The sequence below is a fragment of the Mesoplodon mirus genome, assembly GCF_964341445.2.
Source record: "Mesoplodon mirus genome assembly, chromosome: 19".
In the NCBI taxonomy this organism is placed as follows: Eukaryota; Metazoa; Chordata; class Mammalia; order Artiodactyla; family Ziphiidae; genus Mesoplodon; species Mesoplodon mirus.
Window position 1 is genome coordinate 11,383,911 of NC_138995.1, and position 27,689 is coordinate 11,411,599.

Below are 27,689 nucleotides of genomic sequence, written 5' to 3' on the forward strand. Positions count from 1 at the left end.
GAAGTAGACCTCAGTGGATGACATACATTTTCCTTTCTTCATTTTACAAGGAGGAAATTCAAATCTGAATTTGAATTTTGAAGTACTGAGTGTCATCAGTGTTAACCACAGTGCTGAGCTTTGATATCTTATGAAACTAACCTCAGCCTCCTAGGGTCTCAGTTTCCTAGTTGGTGAAATAAAATGAATTAGAAATTTTAAAAAAGTAGTATTGACCTTGAAATTAAATTTCGCCAGTAATCTTACCTACCATTCTCCCACTATTTCTGTCCTTGGAACACATTAGTCTCTCTGTTTGCCCTTTTTTTCTTTTCCTCCATAACTTAAATGAAAGAGTCTTAATTGGTGAAAAAAATTTCAGGAAAAGAAGCAAAATACCCCACAGGAAGTTCTTGATTAGGAAAAGACAAGTACAGCAGCTTTATACAAATGAAACAAGAACTTGTGAAGAACACTTACACATACAAACACATTATACATACAAAGGTGAATTCTCAGATATATTCACACCCGAAACATTATTCTTGTGTGAAGAAAATAAACATAGTATCTACAAAACTTCATTCTGATTTGTACAGCAGAGGAGGAAACCATGCTTTGTATCATTCCTCGAGAAGCATCAGTTTACCTTACATCTGTATACTTTACTATACATATTTCTTTTTTTGCATGTATTTATTTTTATATACATCTTAGCAAAATCACCAGGGACACTTTAACAGAATGAAAGGAAAGCTACTAAATTAATGTGTACTGCATAGTTCCTAACACAAATCAATGTTAAAGGGTCATATACTGAGGAAAAAAAAGACAAAAAACCCTTGAAGTGGATGCCACACTGTAGTGTGAAGCATGATTTGTCTGAAAAATCATGAAAGCTAAAAATGAGCTCCACAGCTACTGCTATAACTTAATAGATCTCTACACAAAGGCTGGGATGTTTCCTTGTCGACAGGAGTGCTTTTTTTGTCCACTGTCATGTATCAGTGAACTCTGAAGATGTAAACAAATGTTTGTTTTTATTTTCCAGACTGCATGCAACTAAAAAATAACTAGATGTTGGCATCTTAAATACATAGGTTAATTTTTAGGAAAAATGAAGAAATAGATGCTTATTAATTTAACATGTTTTATCAGTTACCTTGGCAGTTACATATATGAAAACTTAGTTTTCCTGAATGACCTTGGGTACATAACCTAGCCTTCTTGAACCTCAGATTTTTTACTTGGAAACTAGATCCTAACACAAAAGAGTTATTGGGAGAAATTCATAAATTTCGGTCTTCAGAAAGCTTAGCACAGAGCCTGGTATATAGTAAAATGGTCAGTAATATTTGCTGTTCTTATTACTATAATTCTCTAGCATCAGAATATTACCATGGAATCCAGTGCTCTCTAGCAATGAATATTTTGGAAGACTATTATATCTGGAACACTCACAAAACAAATTTGCTTTCTTTTCATTTGGCAATGAGCAGTTTTCAATTACAAATGAATTTGTATCTTGAGGTTACGTAGAGGATGTCTCTGCCAGTGGATGATAAACACACCTTGACCAGACCTGCCTTTACACACAAGAGAATAAACGGCTGAGTTTCTGCAGAGTGGCTAATGTAGTCATGGAAAATGATCTGTCCCCTTTTGGAGTCATTGCTGTAATGAACTTGCCTTGATGAAATGGTAGTTCATATCACTTAAGAAACTTAACCATGCCAGATAATCATCCTGTATATCATTTCGTTCCCATACTAGACAAAACACGCTGATTCCACGCCTCTGAAATGTGACCTGTTCCTCTCCTTTGCATTGTTCTGTATTCTATGAGGGATTTAATAGATGTGAGTAGCTTGAAAAGAAAAACATTGTCAAAACAAATTGCTACATAATTTTGTTCCCTTCTTTATTTTCTCATGGCCATCTTTGACTTGGATAATGATTCACTTCAAACACTTCATCAACAGGGTGGACATTCAGGGGCTGGTGGGGGAATCTGTATTCATAACAGAAGTCATCATCATCTACTTAGTGTCTCTAAACTGGATTTGGTTCATTTCTCACTCTTCCATTCAGCTGGCTCCCATGCTAAGTTGCTATCTTTTAACTACTAGTGTATATTATGTCTCTATTGAAGTTTCAAGGCTAAATAAGGATGACTCTTATGTTGCATATTTCTAGACCGCAGAGCTGTCATCCTTAGGAAAAAGAACAAACAAATAAGTATCTAAAACTCTTCCTTGCTGATTTCAAAAAATATTTCATCTGCCTTAGTTGATACATAGTTTAGCCTGGATGTTTATTTTAAAACTTAAAAAAAATAACCTTTTGTGTTTATAAGGGAGGTTACTTTTTGGCAAAATGCAGTCTTCCTAATATTCATCCTACTTTCATGGTGTATAAAAAATATTTTCTATAAGCAAATTGAAGACATCATCCAATAAGTTGAGATTTGATGCCAGGAACTCTAGATGCTTCTAGAGTTTGAGGGCAACTAAGTTCATGTAAAATATACAATGGGTAAGCTATTATTTATACCTTATATAATTATTTAGTTGTCACAATCAGAAGACTTTTATAAAGCTAGAAAGTTTGCAAAGCACTGTTGAGTCAAAGCATCTAAAAATATAAAGAGCTATTAACAAATATATTTATATTTGCAAATTCGTATTTAAAATATAGAGGTAACTGGTCAGAACTGGAAAGAGAAACATGTTGGTTCACTGGCTGAGAAAAGCAGGGCATCATCTCCTGTTATCAGTAGCCACATACAGACCCAGACACAGAAAAGCACAATTCTGAATGTGGGGTTTCAGACTAGGAATCCTCTGCCTCTCCACATTTCTGGCATATTCTTTCCAAGTCATGCAACTGTTTCAAGAGCTGGCACTCACTGAAAAAGCCTTCCATGGGCCAACCAAATGTGCACCAAGAAATGGAAAGGATTTTATGCCAGTAATCTTCAAGTACACTCTGCTTGGCACAGGTTCTTGCACCAAATTTCCTGAGGGACTGGCATCAAATGTAACGGATTTTTGTGGCTCATGCTTTTAAAATTTGTCAGAATAATAATATTAGCCCCTCTCTACAAAAAGGTTCTTTCATTATTGAACAACATCAACAAAAAGACAAACGCGAGGAGAGGGGAAGCTTTCTTTCAGTAGAATGACAATTCTATAAATATAGGAGGACTACAGAAAAGCCACCATCTTGAAAATAACATAGAACTAACAACGTATCAACGGTTGTTACAACGCTTAAGTGAAAACTTCAACAGGACATTAAGGCAGTATCAAAATTTCCCACCGCAGGCCACTTATTAGTAAAAATAGGAACAGAACACCTTTTAGGTAGAGAAATCTGGTGGACACCACCTTAACCAAGTGATCAAAGTTAGCGTGACCATTAATAAGAGGAAGTGACAGGTGCCTCATGGTATGCTCCACGAAGAAGGACAAGATATCACTGATGTATTGATAGTATTCTGCCAAAACATGCATGTAAATTGAAACACGAGGAAAGATTCAGTTCACCTCTGAAGGATGGACTACAGCACAACCAGCCTGACAGCCTGTTGGTTATTCTCAAAGATTATTTGTAATTGCTTTCAATGAATCATTTCTCAAGCACCTTTAATGTTTCTTGCCAAAAAAGAGAAAATTAAATCTTAATATATGTATGAAGTAAAGTGAAAAATATAATTTTTAGACCCACCAAAGTGTTTCACAGGAACAATAAAACAAGAAACCATCACTTTGAGGCAAAAAGAGACAAATTCAACTAAATACAGCATTCATTTTACACCAGAGACTATGTTTTTGGGAGATGGAATTATATATTTATTTATTTATTTATTTAACATTTTATTGGAATATAATTGCTTTACAATGTTGTGTTAGTTTCTGCTTTATAACAAAGTGAATCAGCCATACAAACACATATATCCCCATATCTTCTCCCTCTTGCATCTCCCTCCCACCCTCTGTATGCCACTCGTCTAGGTGGTCACAAAGCACCAAGCTGATCTCCCTGTGCTATGCGGCTGCTTCCCACTAGCTATCTGTTTTACGTTTGGTAGTGTATATATAAGTCCATGCCACTCTCTCACTTCATCCCAGCCTACCCTTCCCCCTCCCGGTGTCCTCAAGTCCATTGTCTACGCCTGTGTCTTTATTCTTGTGCTGCCCCTCGGTTCCTCATAACCACTTTTTTTTTCTTAGATTCCATATATATGTGTTAGCATACAGTATTTGTTTTTCTCCTTCTGACATCCTTCACTCTGTATGACAGACTCTAGGTCCATCCACCTCATTACAAATAACTCAGTTTCGTTTCTTTTTATGGCTGAGTAATATTCCATTGTATATATGTGCCACATCTTCTTTATCCATTCATCTGTCGATGGACACTTAGGTTGCGTCCGTGTCCTGGCTATTGTAAATAGAGCTGCAATGAACATTGTGGTACATGACTTTTTGAATTATGGTTTTCTCAGGGTATATGCCCAGTAGTGGAATTGTTAGGTCATATAGTAGTTCTATTTTTAGCTTTTTAGGAACCTCCATACTGTTCTCCATAGTGGCTATATCAATTTACATTCCCACCAACAGTGCAAGAGGATTCCCTTTTCTCCACACCCTCCCCAGCATTTACCGTTTGTAGATTTTTTGATGATGGTCATTCTGACTGGTGTGAGGTGATACCTCATTGTACTTTTGATTTGCATTTCTCTGATTAGTGATGTTAAGCATACTTCCATGTGTTTGTTGGCAATCTGTATATCTTCTTTGGAGAAATGTTTATTTAGGTCTTCTGCCCATTTTTGGATTGGGTCTTTGTTTTTTTGATATTGAGCTACATGAGCTGCTTGTAAATTTTGGAGATTAATCCTTTGTCTGTTGCTTCATTTGCAAATATTTTCTCCCGTTCAAACGGTTGTCTTTTTGTCTTGTTTATGGTTTCCTTTGCTGTGCAAAAGCTTTGAAGTTTCATTAGGTCCCATTTGTTTATTTTTGTTTTTATTTCCATTTCTCTAGGAGGTGGGTCAAAACGGATCTTGCTGTGATTTGTCAAAGAGTGTTTTTCCTATGTTTTCCTCTAAGAGTTTGATAGTGTCTGGCCTTACATTTAGGTCTTTAATCCATTTTGAGTTTATTTTTGTGTATGGTGTTAGGGAGTGTTCTAATTTCATTCTTTTACATGTAGCTGTCCAGTTTTCCCAGCACCACTTATTGAAGAGGCTGTTTTTTCTCCATTGTATATTCTTGTCTCCTTTATCAAAGATAAGGTGATCATATGTGTGTAGGTTTATCTCTGGACTTTCTATCCTGTTCATTGTTCTATATTTCTGTTTTTATGCCAGTACCATACTGTCGTGATTACTGTAGCTTTGTAGTATAGTCTGAAGTCAGGGAGCCTGATTCCTCCAGCTCTGTTTTTCTTTCTCAAGATTGCTTTGGCTATTCGGGCTGTTTTGTGTTTTCATACAAATTGTGAAATTTTTTGTTGTGATTCTGTGAAAAATACGATTGGTAGTCTGATAGCGATTGCATTGAATCTGTAGATTGCTTTGGGTAGTATAGTCATTTTCACTATGTTGATTCTTCCAATCCAAGAACATGGTATATCTCTCCATCTGTTGGTATCATCTTTAATTTCTTTCATCAGTGTCTTATAGTTTTCTGCCTACAGGTCTTTTGTCTCCTTAGGTAGGCTTATTCCTAGGTATTTTATTCTTTTTGTTGCAGTGGTAAATGGGAGTGTTTCCTTAATTTCTCTTCCAGATTTTTCATCATTAGTGTATAGTAATGCAAGAGATTTCTGTGCATTAATTTTGTATCCTGCTACTTTACCAAAGTAAATCATTGATTAGCTCTAGTAGTTTTCTGTTAGTGTCATTAGGATTCTCTATGTAGAGTATCATGTCATCTGCAAACAGTGACAGCTTTACTTCTTCTTTTCTGAATTGGATTCATTTTATTTCTTTTTTTCCTCTGATTGCTGTGTCTAAAACTTCCAAAATTATGTTGAATAATAGTGGTGAGAGTGGGCAACCTTGTCTTGTTCCTGATCTTAGTGGAAATGGTTTCAGTTTTTCACCATTGAGGACAATGTTGGCTGTGGATTATCATATATGGCCTTTATTATGTTGAGGTAAGTTCCCTCTATGCCTACTCTCTGGAGGGTTTTTATCATAAATAGGTGTTGAATTTTCTAGAAAGCTTTTTCTACATCTATTGAGATGATCATATGGTTTTTCTCCTTCAATTTGTCAATATTGTTTATCACATTGATTGATTTGCATATATTAAAGAATCCTTGCATTCCTGGAATAAACCCCAGGTGGTTGATCCTTTTAATGTGCTGTTGGATTCTGTTTGCTAGTATTTTATTGAGGATTTTTGAGTCTGTGTGCATCAGTGATATTGGCCTGTAGTTTTCTCTTTTTGTGACATCTTTGTCTAGTTTCGGTGTCAGGGTGATGGTGGCCTCGTTGAATGAGTTTGGGAGTGTACCTCCGTCTGCTATATTTTGGAAGAGTTTGAGAAGGATAGGTGTTAGTTCTTCTCTAAATGTTTGATAGAATTCGCCTGTGAAGCCATCTGGTCCTGGGCTTTTGTTTGTTGGAAGATTTTTAATCACAATTTCAATTTCAGTGCTTGTGATTGGTCTGTTTATATTTTCTGTTTCTTCCTGGTTCAGTCTCGGAAGGTTGTGCTTCTCTACGAATTTGTCCATTTCTTCCAGGTTGTCTTATTTTATTGGCATATCATTGCTTGTGGTAATCTCTCATGATCCTTTGTATTTCTGAAGTGTCAGTTGTTACTTCTCCTTTTTCATTTCCAATTCTATTGATTTGAGTCTTCTCCCTTTTTTTCTTGATGAGTCTGGCTAATGGTTTATCAATTTTGTTTGTCTTCTCAAGGAACCAGCTTTTAGTTTTATTGATCTTTGCTATTGTTTCCTTCATTTCTTTATCATTTATTTTTGATGTGATTTTTATGATTTCTTTCCTTCAGCTAACTTTGGGGTTTTTTGTTCTTCTTTCTCTAATTGCTTTAGGTGTAAGGTGAAGTTGTTTATTTGAGATATTTCTTGTTTCTTGAGGTAAGATTGTATTGCTATATACTTTCCTCTTAGAACTGCTTTTGCTGCATCCCATAGGTTTTGAGTTATCATGTTTTCATTGTCATTTGTTTCTAGGTATTTTTTGATTTCCTCTTTGATTTCTTCAGGGTTCTCTTGGTTATTAGGTAGTGTATTGTTTAGCCTCCATGTGTTTGTATTTTTTACAGATTTTTTCCTGTAATTGATATCTAGTTTCATAGCGTTGTGGTCGGAAAAGTTACTTGATATGATTTCAATTTTCTTAAATTTACCAAGGCTTGATTTGTGACCCAAGATATGATCTATCCTGGAGAATTTTCCATGAGCACTTGAGAAAAATGTGTATTCTGTTGTTTTTGGATGGAATGTCCTATAAATACCAATTGAGTCCATCTTTTTTTATGTAGCATTTAAAGCTTGTGTTTCCTTACTTATTTTCATTTTGGATGATCTGTCCTTTGTTGAAAGTGGGTTGTTAAAGGCCCCTACTATGATTGTGTTACTGTCGATTTCCCCTTTTATGGCTGTTAGCATTTGCCTTATGTATTGAGGTGCTCCTATGTTGGGTGCATAAATATTTACAACCGTTATATCTTCTTCCTGGATTGATCCCTGATCATTATGTGGTGTCCTTCTTTATCTCTTGTAATAGTCTTTATTTTAAAGTCTATTTTGTCTGATATGAGAATCACTATTGCAGCTTTCTCTTGATTTCCATTTGCATGGAATATCTTTTTCCATCCCCTCACTTTCAGTCTGTATGTGTCCCTAGGTCTGAAGTGGGTTTCTTGTAGACAGCATATATATGGGTCTTGTTTTTGTATCCATTCAGCCAGTCTATGTCTTTTGGTTGACACATTTAATCCATTAACATTTAAGGTAATTATCGATATGTATGTTCCTATTACCATTTTCTTAATTGTTTTGGGTTTGTTATTGTAGGTCTTTTCCTTCTCTTGTGTTTCCTGCCTAGAGAAGTTCCTTTAGCATTTGTTGTAAAGCTGGCTTGGTGTTGCTGAATTCTGTTCGCTTTTGCTTGTCTGTAAACATTTTAATCTTCTGATTTGCTTGTCTGTAAAGATTTTAATTGTCGACTCTGAATGAGATCCTTGCTGGGTAGAGTAATCTTGGTTGTAAGTTTTTCCCTTTCATCACTTTAAATATGTCCTGCCACTCCCTTCTGGCTTGCAGAGTTTCTGCTGAAAGATCAGCTGTTAACCTTATGGGGATTCCCTTGTATATTATTTGTTGTTTTTCCCCTGCTGCTTTTAATATTTTTTCTTGTATTTAATTTTTGATAGTTTGATTAATATGTGTCTTGGCATGTTTCTCCTTGGATTTATCCCGTATGGGACTCTCTGTGCCTGCTGGACTTGATTAACTATTTCCTTTCCCATATTGGGGAAGTTTTCAACTATAATCTCTTCAAATATTTTCTCAGTCCCTTTCTTTTTCTCTTCCTCTTCTGGGACCCCTATTATTTGAATGTTGCATTTAATGTTGTCCCAGAGGTCTCTGAGATTGTCCTCCATTCTTTTCATTCTTTTTTCTTTATTCTGCTCTGCAGTAGTTATTTCCACTACTTTATCTTCCAGGTCACTTATCTGTTCTTTTGCCCCAGTTATTCTGCCATTGATTCCTCCTAGAGAATTTTTAATTTCATTTATTGTGCTGTTCATCATTGTTTGTTTGCTCTTTAGTTCTTCTAGTTCCTTGTTCAATGTCTCTTGTATTTTCTCCGTTCTATTTCCAAGATTTTGGATCATCTTTACTATCATTACTCTGAATTCTTTTTCAGGTAGATTGCCTATTTCCTCTTCATTTGTTTGGTCGGTGGGTTTTTACCTTGCTCCTTCATCCGCTTTGTGTTTCTCTGTGTTCTCATTTTGCTTAACTTATGTGTTTGTGGTCCTCTTTTTGCAGGCTACAAGTTCGTAGTTCTTGTTGTTTTTGGTGTCTGCCCCCAGTGGCTAAGGTTGGTTCAGTGGGTTGTGTAGGCTTCCTGGTGAAGGGGACTAGTGCCTGTGTTCTGGTGGATGAGGCTGGATCTTGTCTTTCTGGTGGGCAGGTCTGCATCCGGTGGTTTGTTTTGGGGTGTCTGTGACCCTATTATTATTTTAGGCAGCCTTTCTGCTAATGGGTGGGGTTGTGTTCCTGCCTTGCTAGTTGTTTGGCATAGGATGTCCAGCACTGTAGCTTGCTGGTCGTTGAGTGGAGCTGGGTCTTAGCATTGAGATCGAGATCTCTGGGAGAGTTTTCACCATTTGATGTTACATGGAGTTGGGAGGTCTCTGGTGGCCAGTGTCCTGAACTCAGCTCTCCCACCTCAGAGGCACAGGCCTGACACCCAGTTGGAGCCCCAAGACCTTTTCAGCCACACAGCTCAGAAGAAAAGGGAGAGAAAAAGAAAGAAAGAAAAATAATAATAATAAAATAAAGTTACTAAAATAAAAAATAGTTATTAAAAATAAAAAAAATTTTAAGTAATTAAAAAAGAAAGAATAGAGCAACCAAACCAGAAAACAAATCCACCAATGATAACAAGTGCTAATACTATACTAAGAAAAAAAACCAAAAACGGACAGACAGAACCTTAGGACAAATGGTAAAACAAAGCTATACAGACAAAAATCACACAAAGAAGCATACACGCACACTCATAAAAATAGAAAAAGGAAAAATATACATATATCATTACTCCCAACGTCTACCACCTCAATTTGAGATGATTCATTGTCTATTTAGGTATTCCACAGATGCAGGGTACATCAAGATGATTGTGGAGATTTAATCCGCTGATCCTGAGGCTGCTGGGAGAGATTTCCCTTTCTCTTCCTTGTTCACACATCTCCTGGGGTTCAGCTTTGGATTCGGCCCTGCCTCTGCATGTAGGTCGCCTGAGGGCATATGTTCTTTGCACAGACAGGACGGGGTTAAAGTAGAAGCTGATTCGGGGGCTCTGGCTCACTCAGGCCGGGGGGAGGGAGGGTATGGAATGTGGGGCGAGCCTGCGGTGGCAGAAGCTGGCCTGACGCTGCAACAGCCTGAGGCGTGCCGTGTGTTCTCCTGGGGAAGTTGTCCCTGGATCATGGGACCCTGGCAGTGGTGGGCTGCATTGGCTGCTGGGAGGGGAGGTGTGGACAGTGACCTGTGCTTGCACACAGGCTTCTTAGTGGCTGCAGCAACAGCCTTAGCATCTCATGCCCGTCTCTGGGGTCCGCGCTGATAACCACGGCACGCGCCCGTCTCTGGAGCCCATTTAGGCAGTGCTCTGAATCCCCTCTCCTCGTGCACCCTGAAATGATGGTCTTTTGCCTCCTAGGCAGTTCCAGGCTTTTCCCCAGACTCCCTCCCGGCTAGCTGTGGCACACTAGCCCCCTTCAGGCTGTGTTCACGCAGCCAACCCCAGTCCTCTCCCTGGGATCTGACCTCCAAAGCCAGAGCCTCAGCTTCCAGCCCCAACCCACCCCAGCAGGTGAGCAGAGAAGACTTTCAGGCCGGTGAGTGCTGTTTGGCACCAATCCTCTGTGCGGGAATCTCTCTGCTTTGCCCTCCGCACCCCTGTGGCTGCGCTCTTCTCCGTGGCTCTGAAGCTTCCCCACTCTGCCACCCGCAGTCTCCGCCCGCGAAGGGGCTTCCTAGTGTGTGGAAACCTTTCCTCCTTCACAGCTCCCTCCCACCAGTGCAGGTCCCATCCTTATTTTTTTGTCCTTGTGTTTTCTTTTTTCTTCTACCCTACCCAGGTATGGGGTGAGTTTCTTGCCTTTTGGGAAGTCTGAGGTCTTCTGCCAGCGTTCAGTAGGTGTTCTATAGGAGTTGTTCCACATGTAGATGTATTTCTGATGTATTTGTGGGGAGAAAGGTAATCTCCACGTCTTACTCTTCCGCCATCTTGAAGATCTTTGGAATTTTATGTATTTTTAATTCCTTATATAGCTCCAGTCTTCCTACCTGTTTGCAAGTGCTTAACTCCTGTTTTGTAAAGAATTTCTAGGGAATTCTCTGGTGGTCCAATGGTTAGGACTCCATGCTTCCACTGCATGGGGCACAAGTTCGCTCCCTCATTGGGGAACTAAGATCCTGCATGCCACACAGCGTGGCCAAAAAATAAATAAACAAATAAAGTATTTCTCTTGGCTAGTAGACACTGGGATGGGGTTGAGAGATGCATTAAATGCTCTGTTAACACATTTAGAAAGCTGAAGTAAAGAGATTACTGAGTAGATTACAGTATTATGAAGATACCCCAAAATGTTTTCTGGTCATTAAGGTACTAAGCGAGTGCTGATTTTATTTATATCTCAGTTCTTTGTTGTCCAAGAAGTGGTCCCACGAGTCTCTGTTTAGCATGGAAGCAAAAGAGAACTCTTTCTCTGCATTCATGCAGGAAGATTTTCTAGCTTTGCCCATGTTCAGTGAAAATGATGGAAAAGAAGAAGAAAATAAACCGTAGCACACTCATCCTGACCTTGAATCCAATGACTGTCAGGCTAAACGGCAGGCTACCCTAATATCTACATCTGTGCCTCCCCACATGTTAGCCTGTTTTTAATTCTTATATTGATTAGGTATGATCACACTGTGATTTCCTCCCCTGCAGACAGCTCATTTGTTAATAACATCCTAAAGTCCAAGAATATTATCATCACTGGGGTCCCTACAGCCTTCATATTCACTCCCACATTATTGAACTAACAAGCCTGGACACAAGGACAGCTGTAGCTCCTGGTGAAGCTTATGTAATCAGAGCTGGCTTTCCCAGTGGGGGCCTCAAACTATTAGAGGCTTGTAAAGACTAGGTTAATCTGATGAGCAGAGGTGAAAGCATTTGCTTCATTTGTCCTTTTTGTTCATACATACAACATTAGGAATGATAGCATTTCTTTTACCAGGGGACTTCATGTAAGAATTCCATCTTTATATTCATAGTATTTTATCCTCCAAATATAGCTCAGGCTAAATTTATTGACCAGCATATACAATGAATGTGTTATCAAACTCAGGTCTAGCTACTTGCTGCTCCAAAGCCAATAATTTGAGAGGCAAGTGTCAGTAGAAAGGAAAGTTGCTTTAATCAGAAAAGCCAGCAATCTGGGGAGAAGAAGGTAGACTCATGTCCTGAGACCAACTCGAAAGATTCTGCTCAGCCACGAAAGTTTTTAAAGGGAAAAATGGAGGGGTGGGAAGAATCTCAGTGAGTCATCAGGGGAGGAGGTTGGATTCTACATCATTCTCCATTGCATGCAGACTGGCTGAGTCTGTCTTCACATGTTATCTTGCCTGTGTGATCTGCCTGCAGGATTGCCAAGGGGGCTGTTAGGGGTAGAGAGTTAGTCATTAACTACTTAATTTTTCATTCTTCTTTTTGTCTAGGGAAAGGATCAGCAGGTGAGGCAAGGCATGGTGTACATTCAGGAAAGCATAAGGCAGGAGTTAGTTTTGATTGCTTAGTCATCTCATTCCTCTAATTAGGTTTTTTGAAGGCTAGAGGAGGACAGAAATAGGTAAACAGGAAAGGGGCAAAAGAGCTGCTTTCAGGTATACCTTTGGGCCTTGGAATCAAATACACTTGCGTTGGAGTTTTGGCTTCTCTGCTTAACACAGTGTGGGCTTTGAACAAGTTTCTTTTCTCTATCTGCCTGTTGCCTCATTTCAACAATATAAATAACAGTGATCCTTTTGTGTATTCAATGAGTTGTATTTAATGAACATGTGGATTAAAGTGCTTGTGTACAATAAATACCAGCTACTGCTACAGCTAATCATTAAAGTGCTTTCTGTGGTAAGGATAGGCTATTTCTCAGATTTTAGTTTAAGTGAAATAAGTATATTATATATTTAGTTGGATTCAATATATGCTAATAGTTTCCAAATTATATCTTACATGTTGGAATCTTGAGGGGCCAAGTGAATATAACTCCATGAAACATTTGAATTAGCAAATCAGCAAATAATCTCATTTGAAGTATGGTCATACATTTACTTAAATAGTTTAGATTGATGGTAATTTTGTCCTATCAGTCAGTTCCTTTCACTTTTACGGTTTTATTTTTGGACTCAAGAGTGTGGTATTGGAAGACTTCTGCTTCTGGCTGTGATGGATTAGTTCGCAGCTGACCAAACGGAATGCCAAGAACACTAGAGAAGGTAAATGCAATAAAAAACACATTTGGGAGGTACCAGAGAGCTATCAAGGCAGTTAGAACTTGTGGAGCCAAGAACCTGGAGAGAAGGAAAAGACACTGGAGGCGAGCCCAACATCCTCTGCCTTTTTAGTCCAGGCATTTGTAGATGGTTAAACAGCAGGGGGCAGGATGTGGAAAAGCTGAGCAGAAACCAGAGCAGAAAGTAGCTGCTAATGAGTGTTTCTGACTGACTTACAGGTGAGAGAGTCAGAGACTGGAGATCGGCTCTTTCAAAGCAACCAGGACCTGAAGGACCAAATCCTGCAGTGAAGGGGAGAGGAGCAAAACAAACTTAACTCCGCTCCAGTTTTCACCTCAAAGTGGTTTGTCAGTGCAAAAGCATCGTAGGGCAAAAGGCAGAGATTGGCCTCTAAATGTCTAAGATACTGAGAGATGTTTGAAGATTCACAGCACAAGAAGGTGAAAAAATTGAGAACTAGGCCCCTAAGAAGGAAGGGATCCTGATAAACAATCTGTTGGAAGACTAACCAGAAAATAGATCAGGTCTTACAAAAACCTAAACCCACTCTTGAATCGGTGCAAGTCCTGCTTAAGGGCATCATGCGGTGATGCCAAAATTAACTACATGCACAAATTCAAGACCTAGTTCCCTGGAGGAATATTGCATCACCTACAGCCAGTAAAAATTTTCATGCAAAATGGACTGCACTTAATTCAAAACAATTAAGAGGTGAACAAAGCAACAGGTCCAGGAAAATAACACCATTAGAAGAAGAGCCAGTGATCATCCTTACTTTGAAGTAAGCAGAAAAAAAGTTTAAAACTGTGATCTATATCAAGAGGAAAGATGATAAGTTAGAGAATTTCTACAGACAACCGGAATCCATAAAAATTCCTTCCTGATTTGGGAGTAGGCAATATTTTCTTAAATTGGATGCAGAAAGCAGTAATTATATTGTCTTCAAGGTTCATCCATGTTGTTGGCAAATGGCAGGATCTCCCTGGGGTTTTTGGGGTTTTTTAAAAATATAAATTTATTTATTTATTTTTGGCTGTGTTGGGTCTTCGGTTCTGTGCAAGGGCTTTCTCTAGGTGTGGCGAGCGGGGGCCCCTCTTCATCGCGGTGGCGGGCCTCTCACTGTCGCGGCCTCTCTTGTTGCGGAGCACAGGCTCCAGACGGGTAGGCTCAGTAGTTGTGGCTCACGGGCTTGGTTGCTCCGTGGCATGTGGGATCTTCCCAGACCAGGGCTCGAACCCGTGTCCCCTGCATTAGCAGGCAGATTCTCAACCACTGCGCCACCAAGGAAGCCCTCCCTGGGTTTTTTTTGTTGTTGTGTTTTCCTCATCCTTTTTAAAAAATTTTATTGGAGTAGAGTTGATGTACAATGTTGTGTTAGTTTCAGGTGTACAGCAAAGTGATTCAGTTACACATATACATATATTCATTCTTTTTCAGATTCTTTTCTCATATAGGTTATCACAGAATATTGAGTAGAGTTCCCTGTGCTCTACAGTAGGTCCTTGTTGGTTATCTATCTTATATATAGTAGTGTGTGTATGTTAATCCCAAGGTCCTAATTTATCCCTCCCCCGCTCCCACATTTCCCCTTTGGTGACTGTAAGTTTGCTTTTGAAATCTGTGAGTCTGTTTCTGTTTTGTAAATAAGTTCATTTGTATCATTTTTTTAAAAATTAGATTCCACATATGAATGATATTATATGATATTTGTCTTTCTCTGTCTGACTTACTTCATTTAGTATGATAATCTCTAGGTCCATCCATGTTGCTGCAAATGGCATTATTTCGCTCTTTTTTATGGCTGAGTAGTATTCCATTGTGTATATGTACCACATCTTCTTTATCCATTCCTCTGTCAATGGACATTTAGGTTGCTTCCATGTCTTGGCTATTGTAAACAGTGCTGCTATGAACATTGGGGTGCATGTATCTTTTCGAATTATGTTTTTCTCCAGATATATGCCCAGGAGTGGCATTGCTGGATGATATGGTAGTTCTAGTTTTAGTTTTTTAAGGAACCTCCATACTGTTCTCCATAGTGGCTGTACCAATTTACATTCCCACCAACAGTGAAGAGGGTTCCCTTTTCTCCACACCCTCTCCAGCATTTGTTGTTTGAAGACTTTTTGATGATGGCCATTCTGATCAGTGTGAGGTGTTACCTCATTGTAGTTTTTTTTAAAACTTCCTTATTTATTTGCTTATTTATTTTTATTTATTTATTATATACTTTGGCTGCACCAGGTCTTAGTTGCAGCATGTGGGATCTTTGTTGTAGCATGTGGGATCTTTTAGTTGCGGCATGCAGACTTCTTAGTTGTGGCATGTGGACTCTTAGTTGCAGCATGCATGTGGGATCTAGTTCCCTGACCAGGGATCGAACCTGGGCCCCATGCACTGAGAGCACAGAGTCTTACCCACTGGACCACCAGGGAGGTCCCTCATTGTAGTTTTGATTTGCGTTTCTCTGAAAAATTAGTAAAGTTGAGCATCTTTTTGTGTGCTTTTTGGCCATCTGTATGTCTTCTTTGGAGAAATGTCTACTTAGAGGATCTCACTGTTTTTTAAGGCTGAATAATACTCCATTGCATGTGAGTGTGTGTGTGTGTGTGTGTGTGTGTGTGTCCGTTCATCTGTTGAGAGACCCTTAGGTTGTTTCCATATCCTGGCTATTGTGAATATTAAACACCTAGAAACAGAGAATAGAATGATTGTTACCAGGGGTAGGGAGGAGAGGAAAATGAAGAGAGGGGAGAGATGTTGGTGAAAGGGCACAAAGCTGCGGTTAACTGGGAGGAATAAGTATAGAGATCTGGTGCACAGCATGACGACTATAGTTAATAATACTGTGTTGAATACTGGAAATTTTCTTAGGAAGTGGATTTCAGGTGCTTTCCTCACAAAAGAAATGGTAACTATACGAGATGATATGCTAATTAGCTTGAATGTATAGTAAGCATTTCACTGTGGATATGTGTATCAAAGCATCATGTTTACCTTAAATATATACAGTTTAAAAATGAATAAAATATCATTTTGAAAAAAAAGGAGTAATCATATAGGAAAATTTTGATAATAGAATTCACTGAGCACTAAGAACTTTTGGTCATTAAAAGACACCAGGAAGCGATTAGAAAGGCAAGCCAGAGAGTGGGTGAAGTTATTTGCAGTATGTAACAAAGGACTCATGTACAGAGTAGATCAGCAACTTTAACAAATCTCATTTCACAAATGAAAACAACCAATAAGCCGATTAGTATATAAGAAGATACTCTACATCATTAGGCATCCAAAAATGCAAATCACATGAGTACCAGAGTGGATAGAATTGAAAGGATGGCAGTATGTTGGAAATTCGGGTGGAGAAGAACATAACTTGTATTCTGCTTGTAGAAAGGAAGATGGTTACTAGCACCTTGGACAGTTCTTGGCCCCGGTTTATTAAACAATTAATGTGTGGATATTCCAAGACACAGTCATTCAACTACCAGGTTGAATCAAAAGAAATGCATAGACTATCTACGTTAAAGATGTATGATTGTGTTCATAGCAGCATTATTTACAATAACTCAAACTCGAATACTTACCAACTGTAGAATGGATAAATAATTTATGGTATATGCATACAATGGAATAATACATAAGGAAATAGAATTTAACTTATGCTACAAGGAATAACCGTGGATAAATTTCACAAACATAATGTTGAACAACGGAAGTTAGACACAAACATGAATATGTTGTGTTAGTACACTTACATAAATTTCATAAACAGTCACAGCTAAGCAATGGGATTAGAAGTCTAGATAGTGGTTATATTTGGCTGGAGGTTATGACCCATAGCAGCTAAGCAGGGGTTTGTGCAGTGCGGTGATGTTTGATTTCTTAACAAAGATAATAGTTACATGAATATATTCATTTTTAATGCATCAGCTGGTTCCCTTGTAATATGTACATTTTCTTAGTATCTAACAAAGTGAACTCAGTGCCTGAGAATCCTGCAAGTTTGCCTTCATAGTTGTTATTAATTTTTAATCAGTCAAACCAGACCACAAGCTTTTGTAGCTTGTCTTTACATATAAATAGCATTTGCCTTCTTTCTAGCCAGAATTTACCACTTTCTCAGCTTCTCTGAAGTGAAGACCGCTTATCATTTTAACTTTTAGAACAGGAGCACATTGGGCATAGCTATTTCACCATTTCTGGTATATTAGAATCATTTTTTTATTATGATATAAAAGAATTAGTACATGACTTGGGCTTCTGGATGTAACACAAAATTGACTGTGCCACGAGTTCTTCTGATGGCTCGAATGATGCCATTCTACTCTGATGCTTTCCCCCCACCTTCTCTTATTCATCTGCCTGCAAAAGTCTAGAAGAGGTATGTCCAGATGGAGGAGTGTGTGAGTGTGGGGATACCATGTCCCTCCTATAAGCACAATTTTAACAACATATTCATTTCCTTACATTTCAATTATTATTCTTTTTAAGATCCAGGATTCAGCAAAGTCAGCCTAAATCAGAACTTAACATTTGTATTGTACCAGTGTGGTTTTGCTTTTGCTTTTGCTGTACTTTGCTTTTATATTTATCTGTTCATTTGTCAGGGTTAACATGCCCTTGGTTGTATACAATAACACTATTTCTCCCCAAGCAGAAGTTAATATACTCTATGAAAATATTACTATTTTTATATCTGCTCATTTTTTTTTTAGATCTCCCAACAATCTCATAATGCTTTATTCCCTTGCTTTGCAGCTTTACTGATTCTTACTGTAAATTTTTACTATCTTCACTATTCACACTTCTTCTACCATTTGGAAAAAAAATTCTTTTTCTCTAAACAAATCATGCTTTAATTGTCAGCAAACAATACTTGCAAAAATGGAAGCTATTATCACCTTGCTGATCTGTGAATCAATATCCAGGAGATATTTTATCCAGAACACTCAGATCAGATTAACTCTGCAGGCTGGCGTGCTGTCTGGGGATAAGGGAGTGAGATTTAGGGACACTGGCAAAACCAGCCAGTGAGCTCTTCCCCGAATAAAGCACCATTTATTCCCTTAATAAAACACTCTATCAAATCTCTTTTAGCTTTTATAATCTGCATAGGGGAGTTCGGCTCTTGATAATAGCAGCCTAGATTGTGACAGACCAACTTTTGCCCTGAGAACTACTGGAAGAAACTGGACAAAAACAAACAAAACTGAAGATAAAAAGAGATCTACCTTTAAGGCAGTGGGTATTTGTGGAACTAAGATCTAAGGAAAAGAAAAAAGCCAAGAGATGTGAGTCTAGCGTTTGGCTTCATTCTCCACTCAAGGCAATGACAATTCTAAAAGCAGTTGCTAAGAGACTGAGAAGAAAAAAAAGATTTTTTTCCACAGTCCTGTGGGAATGGGAGAAGGAAGCAAAAATGGAGTTTATATTCACCCAGGAGGATGGGTCCTTGAAATCAGTAAGGGTTCTATTTGGTCCCTTGTATCTCCACACAAGGTTATAGGTGAACCAGAAACCAGCAATCACTAACACAGAAACATCTAATTTAAAATCTACTCAATTCCCAATTAGATTAAGGAGATCATCTCTAATTCAGCTGTCTTCCTGAAGCAGAAGTAGATCCTTATTCCATGTTTTTAGGTAAATATACAGGATTCAATAAATAGAATTTGACATAGAAGAAGAAAAGACTAAGAACCAAAGAAAAAACTATATAATAAAAACAAATGCAGAAGAAAAGCAACTAAAATATCAGATTGAATACCTTGAAATAATGATAGTTAAAATGTCCAAAACATTAAAAAAATAAGAGAATTGGCAGAGAACTAGAAACTCTAATAAACTACACAGTGAAAGTTCTAGAAATAAAACCATACAAAACTGAGACAAATGCTAGATGTAGTTTGAGAGATAGTTTAGGTGGAAGGGTGAGAATAAAATACCAAGAATGAAGCAGAGTGAAAAAAGTATGACAAATACTAAAAAGATTTTTCTTTTAATTTTTAAGTTTTTGGCCATGCCACACAGGTTGTGGGACCTTAGTTCCCCGGCCAGGGATCAAATGTGCACCCCCTGCAGTGGAAGCGTGGAGTCTCAACCACTGGCCCACCAGGGAAGTCCCTAAAAAGAATTTAAAAGAGATACTGGACTTGGGTAAAATTCTGACATATGTGTAATTGTAGTCCCAGAAAAGAGGAGAAAAATAATGGAGCAGAAGCAATATTTGAAACTATGATGGCACTCAGTTTTGCAAAATTAGGGAAAAACATTAAGCTACATATTTAAGAAATGATATAAACCTCGAACAGGATAATCACTAGAAAGCCATATCTAAACACTGCTAAAATTCAAAGACAAATAGAAAATCTTAAAAATCAGCCAGAAAAAAAATATGCATTACCTTCATAGCAGGAACACTAAGAATGATAGCTGGGAAACCAAAATACAACTATTTTTCGTTATTTCTAAAAAGTACTAAAAGAAAATAATAGTCAATGTAGAAGTCTCTACCCAGTAAAATGATCTTTCAGAAAATGGAGGTAAAACATTTTTTTTTTCTTGGCTGTGTTGGGTCTTTATTTCTGTGCGAGGGCTTTCTCTAGTTGTGGCAAGCGGGGCCACTCTTTGTCGCGGTGCAAGGGCCTCTCACTATCGCGGCCTCTCGTTGCAGAGCACAGGCTCCAGACGCGCAGGCTCAGTAGTTGTGGCACACGGGCTTAGTTGCTCCGCGGCATGTGGGATCTTCCCAGACCAGGGCTCGAACCCTTGTCCCCTGCATTAGAAGGCAGATTCTCAACCACTGTGCCACCAGGGAAGCCCAAGGTAAAACATTTTTAAACAGACAAAATTTGAGAACTCTATCATCACAGACCTTCACTAAAAGTAATACAAGTGTTCTCATGCAGAGGGAAAATGGTATTCAAGGCAGAAGAGCAGATGAAAGTGAGAGTAGAAGTCATTATTGGGTATACAGTTTCAGTTTTACAAGATGAAAAGGGTTATGGAGATGGATGGTAGTGATGGTTACAGAGCATGATGTATATATTTAATATCACTGAACTGTACACTTAAAAATGATTAATATGGTAAATTTTCTGTTATGTGTATTTTACCACAATAAAAAAAATTGAAAAAAGTACACACATGCACAAACACAAAATGATGAGGAATAACAACAAATAATCAGCACCCACCAGCAGCTTAAAAAATAGAATATTCTGGTAACTGGTACATCACTGATGAGTCAGTGAACTCATGGTTCACTGGCTTGTTTTCTGCCATTGGATTAACACATAAGGGACACCAACTGGGCCATGCATGCAATGCAACTTTTTTTTTTTTTTTTTTTTTTTTTTTTTTTTTTTTGCTGTACGCGGGCCTCTCACCGCTGTGGCCTCTCCCGCCGCGGAGCACAGGCTCCGGACACACAGGCTCCGCGGCCACGGCCCGCGGGCCCAGCCGCTCCGCGGCATGTGGGATCCTCCGGGATCGGGGCACGAACCCGTGTCCCCTGCATCGGCAGGCGGACTCTCAACCACTGCGCCACCAGGGAAGCCCGCAATGCAACTTTTATAACAGTCCTTTCCTTCTTAATGAACAGTCCTTGCCTAAAATTTTTTAAAAAGTAAATCATTATTTTTTAAATTTATTTTTTATTGAAGTATAGTTGAATTACAATGTTGTGTTAATTAGTGCTGTACAGCAAAGTGACTCAGTTATACATATATATACAGTCTTTTTCATATTCTTTTCCATTATGGTTTATCACAGGATATTGAATACAGTAAGTCCCCTAAATATGAACCTTCAAGTCACGAACTTTGAAAGATGCGAACCTGTGTTCTCATGTCCAATCATGTAAGTTAGTTCACATGTCTGTAAGATTACTGTACTGTAAGATGAAAAATGTTTTCTTTATTTTTTGTGTTTGTTTATTATTATTTGTGTGAAAAGTATTATAAACCTGTTACAGTACAGTACTATAAAGCCAACTGTGTTAATTGGGTACCTAGGCTAACTTTGTTGGACTTCTGAGCAAATTGGAGTTATGAACACACTCTTGGAGCAGAACTACTTTGTTACGTAGGGGACTTACTGTATAGTTAGTTCCCTGTGCTATATGGTGGGACCCTGTTGTTTATCCATTCTATATATACCAATTTGCATCTGCTAATCCCAAACTCCCAGTCCATCCCTCCCCTACCCCCTCTCCCTCTTGGCAACCACAAGTCTGTTCTCTGTGTCCCTGAAGGAAATCATTATTGATTACATGGAATAGTACATCATAATGTCTTGTGGAATCTGACATTCACATACAAGAAAAGATTCGACATGAACAACAGTCTATGAGCCAGAGAAAGGGAAAAGCTCTCTGAGGCCCATCCATTGACCAGGATGAGGTAAAAGTATTCATTTAAATTGGACTTGAATGAATCGAGTGCATGCTGTCACTTTAGAGAAACTTCTAAAAAAATAATAGGAGAATAAACTAACTTACAAGCTCATAGAGGGTAAATACAATACTAAGATAAATAGTAAATCAAGCAATTTTATCATTGGTTTCCCCAGAAGAAAAGCCTGAAGGAAAAGACTTGTGAGCTGATTGTTTCCTGGGGATGTGAGCCCAGGAGAAGGAATTTATTGCAGGAGCTGCAGCAGGGAAGGAGAGAAAGCTAGTCTAGGCATGTGTTACTAACTTACCCACCACGATGAGGGACAGGGGTGTATCCTACGTGTGGGGACTGTCTGAGGAGACCTGATGAAATAAAGGTTACAGCTATGCACCTGGGTGTAGAAAGGGATGAACGAGGCTTCGTCCTCTGCCGCATTGCTTAAAGGTGGCCCTGTAGGCATTAGCTCCTCTGAACCCTTGGATTCTCAAGGGTGTCGAGAACTGCAGCTTAGGGAAGTTCCTTCTCAGGCAGTGAGAGGTAAGTGATACAAGCAGACTCAAGGCAAGGCATCCTCTGGTATCACCTGCGGGAAGCTGGTCAAAGTCTTCATGAAATTGATGCATGAAGCAGTAGTTAGAGAAAGAAATAGGACGAGTTAGATTTTGAACAGGTGGGCAAGAGGCTGTGTTATAGGAGTTGGGGTGTTGTATCTGGAGAACCCCCCAAGTCTCTTTGTTCAGGCCCTACAAAGCCTGTGACCTATTCAGTTTTCTTTCCACAAAACTCTACTTTGTGATCCAGAGTGTGTGTCCCTTGTATGCAACTAAAATTCCTGACTGCTGGGAATGAGAACACTGAATATTCAGGCATCTCCTTGACTTCAAAGGACCAAATATTTAAAGGAATATCAACAAGAAATAATTAAGATTCCTCAGTAGAGACATTACAACAGAAGGTAGCTTTATGAGTTACATTTGGATCTCACATTAAACATCTGGAGAATCTTAAGTACTTGGAGAACAGAAAGAGTTATCTGGTGAAACCAGTTTCTGAACAGAGAGCCATGTGAGTTCAGATACTAAAAGAGAATGTTCTAGGTCTGGAAAGGAAGATACACTCAAATATTGATGTAGGGAAGGTACCTCAAGCTGTAGGAACAGTATCTGGACTGCCATTCAGAATATATTCAGGCTTAAGCATTATATCTAAATACAAGAGAAATACTTTAAAAGTCCTTTTGTACAAAAAAAAATTAACATGAAAAAGTAAACATTTAACTTGGAGTGGGGGTAATATGTTCAAAAAAGAGAATGCATAAAATTATATATCTTTAGTTTGCTGTTCTCCCTTTACATTAATTATCACTAACCTTTGAAATGGAAGGAGAAAAATAATTGGCCCTAATTTTCTTTTTTGGTGGTGTCTTTGTCTGCTTTTGGTATCAGGGTGATGGTGGCTTCATAGAATGTCTTTGGGAGTGTTCCCTCCTCTTCAATTTTTTGGAAGAGTTTGAGAAGGAGGGGAATAAGTTCTTCTTTGTATGTTTGGTAGAATTCGCCTGTGAAGCCATCTCGTCCTGGGCTTTTGTTTGCAGGGAGTTTTTAAATTACAGATTCTATTTCACTTCTAGTGATTGGTCTGTTCAAATTATCTGTTTCTTCTTGAGTCACTTTTGGTGGGCTGTATGTTTCTAGAAACTTGTTCATTTCTTCTAGGTTGTAAAATTTGTTGGCAGGAGAGAGAAAAATATTTAAGTGAAAGTGGAAGCATAAGAAGTGGGATAAGAGTTTCTTGTGATTTAATGATCATTTAAATTTCCAAATTCGTAAAATAACAATCCAAGTTATTATACTAAAAGAATGAATAAAGCCATGTTTCTGGTGGTGGAGTGGGCCGGGGGGAGGCTATTTACTGGAAGATGGGAATTAGGTAGAATCTCCCACAAATGACTGTTCATTTAGAGCTCCACAAATAAGATGGAAAATTATGTAATTTAAGGATCACCTAAAAGAGCTGGCAACGTTTAGGTTACAGCATAGAAGAGTAGAAATGGGGAAATACTTGCCAAATTGTCATGTGCAGGACAAAGCGCCCATCTTTTAAGTGTTTATGTAACAGAGATCCTCATCTTTCCTCGATATCTAGGAGAATTACAGTATCTCATGGCCTGCGCCTAGACCAAGGAGTGGAGAAGTGCCTTTCTCATACACTTTCATCCTCTCTTATGTCTCTTTTACCTAAAGGTTGGCTTAAAAAATTAATGTCTGTGTCAGTAATGGTTTTCCATGAAAAATAAAATGCTTCTTCAGGTAGAGAAGAGAGTTGAGTTTCCTGGGTACCTGAGCCCTGGAACCAGCCAACCTGTGCTGGAAACCAGTCTCCACTTACCACCTGTGTGACCTGAGGAAAATTAGGTGAATTCTGAGCGTCTCAATCTCCTCATCTATAAAATGGGGATAATAATGTATCTTTTTCTAAAGCTGAAGTATAATTATGAATATAAAGCACTTAGAATAAGCAATTCCACTTCCAGGTATATACCCAAAAGAATCGAAAACAGATATATGAATAAATTTGTGTACACCCATGTTCACAACAGCATTATTCACAATAGCCGAAAGGCAGAAACCATGCAAGGTCCATCCACGGATGAATGGATAAACAAAATGTGATCTAGCCATACAATGGGATATTATTCAGCCTTCTAGAGGAAGGAAATTCTAATACAAAAGGACAAATATTGTGTGATCTCACTTTAGGAGGTACCCAGAATATTCCAATTCAGAGACAGAAAGTAAAATGGTGGGTGCCAGGGGCTGGTGGAAGGAGGAATGGGGAGTTATGGCTTAGCGGGTGCAGGGTTTGAGTTTGGGAGTATGAAAGGGATCTGGAGGTGGATAGTGGTGATGGTCGCCCAACAGCGTGCACGTAATTAATACCACTGAACTGTGCACTTGAAAATGGTTATAATGGTAAATTTTATGTAGTATGTGTTTTACTATAATTTTTAAAAATGCTTCAGCTAATGCTTAGAGCAGTGGTTCTCAGTCCAGTGTCAGGGCTGGCAGCATTGTCAGCCTCACCGGGGACCTGTTAGGAAAACAAATTCTCAGGCCCCACGCCCAGTCGACTAAATCCTAGACTTCGAGGGTGGAGCCCAGCCTTGTGTTCCAACAAGCCTTCTAGGTCACTCTGGTGTACGTGAATGTTAAAGTGTGAATTTTACAGGAGAAGACAGCTATAAGCAGTTGCAAAATACTAGCTATAATGACATCACTCGTCTTCCTTTTCTGTATTCTTTAGGCTTCCTTGATTTATTACCCAGAAAACATTTGTGCTTTTGTTTAATTCCATATTTGCCTTCTTGATAATAGCTACTCTGATGTCTCAGCCAAAATGGCTAACATAAGAAGGAAATATTTAGGGATAAACCCTACAGTAAGTTATTGGCTGGTGGAGGCATATCCCCAAGGCTTATCTTTCATGTATTTGAGAAACACATAGACCAGAGGTCGTTTCCATAGTAACGCATACTCTGCAATTTATAAATTGCAGAAGGTAGAAGGAAATTACCGACAGTGCCTGTGGAAACTAAAGTTTTTCTGACGAATGTTTGTAATACCGTAAATTGGCATGTTCCCTCTCATGATAAACCTAGAGGTTATGGATTTTTTAAGTGGGTTTGAAGCATCTGGGGGGCCATTGTAATCCTCATTAAACTCCCACTAACCGTAGAGACCTCTTTATTCTTAAAATGAACATGCTGGGAAGGAACTCATTGCAAAATACCCAGACTGTGACACACATTAACCTCCCACATCAATAGCTTCTACTTTTACCAAACTCCAGTAAAACTTAGGAATTCTCAACTCAAAGCACTTTCCTTCTGCAATCAAGTTTGCTTTTTGCGAACCCATAAATCACGTCACTTTCCCTGTTCTGAACAAAACCTCAACCAGATTCCTTTCCCTCGTTTTCGTCAGGCCTCCAAATTGGTAAACTCTTTCTTTACTCAATTCTTGGTGACTACAGGTTGTTTCTTCAGGAAAGTAAGCTCTCAGAAAATGCAGCTAACCCTGGTTTTTGCAGGGGCTAACAACGTGTGCTCGATAGTTTGGAGAAATGTCTCTATAATGGATGTCTGTCAACGGAGCGCTGGACCCCATCAGTGCGTCTGAAAGCTTGTCTGGGTGTAATTTCAGGCCACCTGTGATGATGTGTCCTGAAGTGTGTGTCTTAGGGCTCTGGGCTGGAGCCAGTGAGACTTATTTTGAGCTCAGCTGTGCCACTTATTATGTGGCCTCCTGCAAGTCACCTGGGCCTCAGTTTATGCATAAATTAGACTAGATTCTCCCTAAGTTTCCTTCTAAATCTAAAGGTGTTATGACACCTCCCCCCAACCCACAAGGGGAAGTTTCTAAAAGCAAGCTGGATGTTCATAATTAGTGACTAGTGACTCAGAGGGAAAATAAATATAAAAAATGGTTTCTGATTCATGGTCAGCTTTCACTGGAGGAATCAAAATGAAGCAAAACTCTGAGTGCCCATTAAAGGATAATTTGGTTTGGGGAAGGACATAGGCCTATATATACAAAACCATCTTTAGAAACGTCATGTAGAGATGACCCTCTGAGCCCTGTGCATGAGGACTCCACCAAACTGAAAGGGACCTTCTGGGGAAGGGGAAGGTGGTGGCTTCATTCATAATAGCTAAATAATGCAAAACCTGAGTGTCCTTTATGTTTTGTAGAGGGGTCAGATTTTATCCTGCTCAAATTGAAATGTTCAACAGAAGTAGTTATTTTGTTTGTTTGTTTTCTCAAGTGTTCTATAACTTGTTTTGGATCCCAGCTCCTAAAAGTAGCAATCTATGGCAAGGAGATCAGAAACCCACAGGATGATGATTTAGAAGCAAACAAATTCAAGGCAATAGTTTCTTCCAGTTCAAACCCATCTCTTTCTGTTAATTCCAGTTCATTAGGAGAAAGAACCAGCAAAGTTTAAATCCCTTTTTCTGGCTGTTTCTACATAATCTATGTTTCCTTTTTTTCCTCCTTATTCCCAAGAGGGCTGCTGGGTCAAGAGGGAGACATAAAAATCCTAATGATGTATGAAGTCATCCTCTGTTCCCTCTGCTCTCCCCCTACATGTGAAGCCTGCTGAAGCTCCTGGGAGGTCTCCCTTTGAGTGACTTATCTTTCCTGCTCCTGACTGGGGGGCTATTGATGATGTCTGGTACCCACTGCTGTTTCTAGCTTTTGCCTCCAGTTAAAAGGCCCCCATTCCCTGCCGTCTCCTGGTCCCACCCCAAGACCTCCACAGGTCACTGGCTGAGGATTGACCTTGATGTCCTCCTGATCGCAGCACATGGGAACCCCTGGGGATTGTGCTGGGCAGTGACATCTGTGGGGCTTGGACTCGGGACGCTATCACAAGCCTTTTATCCAGGACCACTTTTCACCCTGTGCTCTGTGTAGCTCTCGTAGCATCTGAGTGATGATGTGCAGTTGGCACCCCCATTGGGGAGTTCTGGTATAGTTTCTGTCACTCACGTCCGCATTGACCTAGTCCCAGGGACACGAAGGATGGTGGTCCTCTCTGCAGGTTCAGGTCAGGACACTGAGCCTAGTAATGGCCCCAGTCTCTTTCCATCAACAGAAGCTCCTTGCTTTTTCATCCTGATTTCACATTCAAGCAGTCTTCCATTTGACCTGCTACACTACATCATTACTCACAGTGTAACTCCATACTCTGAATCATCCTGGCTTAGTTCTTCCAATGCAGGAGAAAGATTTTGAATTTAGTTTACCCTCTTCTTATGAACAAAGCCTACTCATCCGTCAAAAGCTATTAGATCACTTGGGCTCAAACGTCTTAGTTAAAAGTCAAATGCAGAATAACTGATGCTGGGTGTTTTCCTCTATCTTTTAACAATCCGATCTTCCTTGACGCAACACATGCCTTTGGCCCCATAGAAAAATATCTGACACTGATTGGGAGCCTACTCTGTGCTAGGTTGTGTTC